The following is a 5,200-nucleotide window of genomic DNA, read 5'->3' on the forward strand; positions in this document are numbered from 1 at the left end:
CAATTTGTACTCGAGCGGCAGTTCTAAATTCTCAAGGTACAGTCATGGACAGCCAAACTTGAGATAACGGAACACCGACCTTCCAACTACCGGTCGCACTGTGCAGCTAAGAAAAAGCGAACCACCACAAATAGCCATGCACAGGAACACCGGCGAGAGTGTGTAGAAAACCATCTCGTCTCTCTATCTCGTCGTTGATTCGTATTCTGTGGTGGCACAGAGCCATAGGTAGTTTTGGTATTCAGAAACTAAATTCATTCTCAACTCATTTGAAAGTGAATCCTTCGTTCTTGGCGGTGTGATCGACTACTGTGTAGTTTTTGACCGAATTAATAATAGTACAGTGAATAGCAAACGATGTTGAGGCTTTGAAAGAAACTTCTTAGCACTCTTGCAAACCACTCCAAAACCGAGAGCAGCAGGTGGAAATTAATGATTATTAACTGGGAGTATCAGAGAAATTGAGAAAGATACTAAATTCAGATTCTGCGCTCATGATGAAAGCTTAATCTTCTGCGAGGTAAAATTACAACTAGAGCAAATCATGTGCTTTCACTACGAAACGACTTCACTGAAACAAACTGGTTAGCAGAAAATGTTTCCAAAACCACAACAAACAAATAGAAACAGACATCGCTCTCGCTCGCGATTCATGGAACATTAACGTTGTCCCAGGAGCCAAGCACCTAAGTGTTCTATGCCATGCAAGCGTGCTTTGGAATCCACACGCACATACCTAGATTGCTTGCTTGCTTGCTTCCTTGCTTGTTGTTGTCGTGTAAGAAAAGGAAAGGAAAGTGCACAGGCCTGCTCACTGGCTCAAGCTGAGCCACAATCGCTACCACGTGCATATAGAAGGAGAGTTAAAAGATGGGATAGAACGATAGGATAGAAAAGACGCGCGCTATGATGTCCCAGGCCGATCCCGGAGGCAGTGCAATACCGGGCAAACCGGTGGCAGAGGTGAAGCAAGCTTCAAGCACTCCGCCATATTTCCAAAAATAAGTTTAAGATCTTGGGTCCAAATGGAACTTGTATAAGATATTAAATCAGAAAGATTTAATAGCAAATCAGAAGAATCAGAAAGAAGGGCATTGCTACACACTCGCCTAGTTTGGTCAAAACTTTCCCGCATTGTTCGCATGTTATCACGAGTAAGTTCCATTTTATCACAACATATAAAAGCACTAACTTACTACAACTCACTCTTTGGTTCAACTCTCAGCGCTTATTAGTATAGGGTACAATTAGGAACCTCAATTTGTCTAGCATATTTAGCCTACAAAAAAAAAGGCGTTTCATATAATCACAAATGTTCCCTATTAGATGCACACGTTAAGCCATTTCTTTTTTTTTTTCAGTAATCTAACACTGCAGTTCTTTGCTGATTAATTTTTCGGTACCAAACTTGTCTCAAGAGAGATGAATCCTATCTTAGTGATTTTGCCTATAGGTATAACACCACAACCTTACCCATATAACAAACGAATGAAAAAGGTGCCTTTCATGCGTACTAATTACGCTGATCAAATTATCAGACACACTGTGCAAAATATTTTGAACTCGTTTATGTGCTATAAATATTTTCTTACCAGGAAGCTGGTGTTAAACATCTGTGTTCCTCAAATAGCACAGTATTACTGAGCAGTATATGTTGGCCATTTTCTCTTAAATTTTAAATGCAATGCGTATGCCTTTTTTCTGGATATATTTAACTTTGGACTGTACTTTGTACTTAAGTGTACTGCGTCCCTTATATGAGTAAAAATTTGGTGCCAAAATGCGAAGAAAATGTCAAGTCTGCGGCGATGATGTGGCCGCAGCTATCACAGCACCGGGTTAATTATTGAGTATTGAGAGCTTTGCCCTGCAGTGGGCGTAGTCAGGATGATGATTATGATTATGATGGCATACCCAGACACTCTGGGCAAGTCGTTTTTTCATCGAGAAATTGTTAATGAATGCAATTTTTTCGCACATCGAAAGATTGCACCATCACAGTCAAAATTTCCGCGGATCCCCCCTCGAGACGCTTGTTTTTTTCTAACATTTATTGCAAAAAATGCGCACCATTGATTTTCTAGGGAAGTCTGAACTGCGCGGTGCGAGCGATGGACAAACTTTAAGAGCAAGATTTTGCTACCCATCGCAAGCTTATTGCATCCATATCAATATATTCATGACAGCATCTCACAATATTACACCGTTGTCTCACAATTCAAAGTTGTATCCAGGAAGGGTGGAATTAGGTGTCCCGGCACCGTCAAAACTTTTTCCCTCTACTCCTAGCATCCTGCTTTATAAGAGATGTTTAATAAACTGGCTTTGACTTTCACTTTCGCTCCGCTATTTAAGGCTAACTTTTAGATGACTGTGCAATGCGCAGCGTGTGCTAGCCTTCCCTTTCCTTTTTATGTTACCCTTCTGTTTCCGGAAGGGGAAATGCAGCTGTGGTTCACGACCTGGGATTCCTGCTTTCATGCCATATTTCTGCCGTAGTGGTTTCCTGAGCCGAGAAAAGGGAACGAGGGTGACGAAGTGCATTGGTAATAATCTTCTTATCAGAGCACTGATGCGCGTTAAACCCTATGAACATGGCCAACCTCCAGCCTAACTTGCACAGAGCCACCTGACTTTTTGCATCAAACGATGGCTGCAGTCCTCGCTTGGCATTTATCCTCCAGAAACCCAGAGCACGAACTGTCCCTCCGATTTCCTTCAAGCACTCGGTATATGATAATTTAGTTTCAGAGCATGATTAAACTGTCCCTTGCTGCTGTTGAACCTTTGGCTGCGTGCGGTGAAATGTCTCAAATGGAGAAAATCATGACATATACAATCGCAAAACAAAATTAGAGTTCCCTGTTCACTGCAATTTGTGCCAAGGTTTAGGGTTGCACTTTTACCGAGTACATAAAAGTGTTCAAAAGGCTTTAACTCCTGTTTAAACGCCAACGTTGATTTTTTTTTTACCCCCTCCGTAAAATGGCTCGCGCTGACTCCCCCATTTTTGGCAACTGGTGTGGAGGATAGAAACCGCAGGACTTTGACCGCACTCGTTAGATAAGAGCACATGTCCTGAATGTAACAGAGGACGGGCTTTTGTGACATTTAACCTCATTGCATGGCTCTGCCTGGGGGATTCACTTGTCTAATGCAATGAACATGTTTTCCATATGCGGGTACGGAAAACTAGTCACCTGGACGTAATCACCTTTACGTAAAATCTGATGTTGTTTGCGGGCTGTGTGGGCAAAGTAATGGAGAGGATGGTCCTAGGACGCCTGGAGTGGTACTTGGAGTACCACAACACCTACCCAGATGCCATGGCGGGCTTCCGACGCGGTCGATCATCGATCGATAACGTCGTCGACCTGGTGACCTACATTCAACATGAGAAATGCCGTAAGCGTCTCTGCGCATCCTTATTCCTCGACGTTAAAGGGACGTATGACAGCGTTACGCATGAAGCCATCCTCTCTGCTCTCGCAGAGGTAGGAGTGGGTGGTCGGATGTTTCAATGGATACGGAGCTATCTATCCATGCGATCCTTCTTTGTAAGCACCGAGGAAGGCCATACTTCTCTTCACTATAGCTACAGCGGCGTCCCCCAGGGCGGTGTACTTAGCCCCGTGTTATTTAATCTAACACTAATTGCTCTCCTTGAGCACGTGCCAACCACAGTCAGGCTATCAATGTACGCGGATGACATCTGCGTATGGACATCTGCAGTAACACGCCTACAGTTGCGAGCGAGAATTCAGAGAGCCGCCACACAAACTGTTATCTACCTCCGTAATCGAGGCCTGGAAATTTCCTCCGAGAAATGCGCACTAGTGACATTTACGCGCAAACCCATGGCAAACTACAGTGTAATGACAAATGGCCAAATAATACGACGGGTCCGATCGTACAAGTTTCGAGGTGTCATAATCGACAGGGACTTGTCATGGAACCCACACATATCATACGTGAAAAAACGGTTGACAGGCATCTGCCACCTGTTCAAGTTTTTCGCTGGCAAGACCTGGGGAATGTCGCCTAGTGCCATGTTACAACTGTACAGGGTGCTTTTTCTACGATTTCTGCGATACAGCTTGCCAGCAATAAACAACACAGGCAAAACGAATCTACGCACAATACAAAGTCTCCAGGGTAAAGTGCTCCGGATCTGTCTAGGCCTGCCTCAGAGTGCTTCAACAGTGGCTACGATAGCAATCGCTAGAGACCACCTTGTCAAGATTCACATTGAAATTGAAGTAATCAGGACCCATATAAGGCATCTAGCCAGGAAGCCTCGTCACCATTTAGCCTCTCTACCAGCGGACAGGCCACACACATCTTTCAGCCAAACGATAACTGCATATGATGAATCATTGCCAGCTTGTTTCACTCCGGCTGCGAGACCTTCGATCCCTCCATGGTGCCTCGCTCAGCCAAAAATCAACCTCGCAATACCTGGTATCTCGAAAAAAGCTGATCTGTCATCACCAGCCCTTAGACAGCTCACGTTACTACATTTGTACGAGAACTACCGTGACTGAACGCATATTTACACTGATGGATCTGTCCTTCCAAGCAGCTCCGCGGCGGCAATCGTCATTCCAGCGAAAGCTACAACAATCAAATTTAAGACGACCCACGCGACAACATCGACGGCAGCAGAGCTCGCAGCGCTCTTAACTGCCCTTCATCACATTGGTGATGAACCGCCACACAAATGGACAATATTCTGCGATTCGAAGGCGGCACTGCAGTCTCTACTGCCACCTCTACGACGCGGACCGCACGAACAACTAATCTTCCATATTACAGAGACGTTACACCATATAAGTGATGCCGGCCATGAAATAACGTTCCAGTGGCTTCCAAGTCACTGCGGGATTATCGGCAATGAACGGGCGGATCACGCTGCCCGCTCAGCCCATACTGAGGAGCGCCATGTCCCAATTCCTCTTTCTAGAACTGACGCGGCACGGAAGCTCCGCCTACTTGCTCGGCAGTGCACCGAGTCGCAATAGAATGAGCCACATTTAAGAAATACGCGACTGTACTCACTTGATCCAACATTAAGTCTTCGAGCGCCATCACAGCTTCGCCGTAGAGACGCCACACATTTATATCGACTTTGGTTGGGTGTTGCGTTTACTAAAGCCTATGCCTTCCGCATAGGGATGGCCGACACCCCAACCTGTGACCA

General features: G+C 45.2%; 1 pseudogene; it reads right to left on the minus strand.

Annotated features, from left to right (window-relative positions):
- Positions 1-909: 909 nt before the first annotated feature.
- Positions 910-1,090, minus strand: LOC144095751 (U2 spliceosomal RNA; annotated as a pseudogene).
- Between the last annotated feature and the right edge of the window lie 4,110 nt (positions 1,091-5,200).

This window comes from Amblyomma americanum, chromosome 6, assembly GCF_052857255.1.
Source record: "Amblyomma americanum isolate KBUSLIRL-KWMA chromosome 6, ASM5285725v1, whole genome shotgun sequence".
NCBI lineage: Eukaryota > Metazoa > Arthropoda > Arachnida > Ixodida > Ixodidae > Amblyomma > Amblyomma americanum.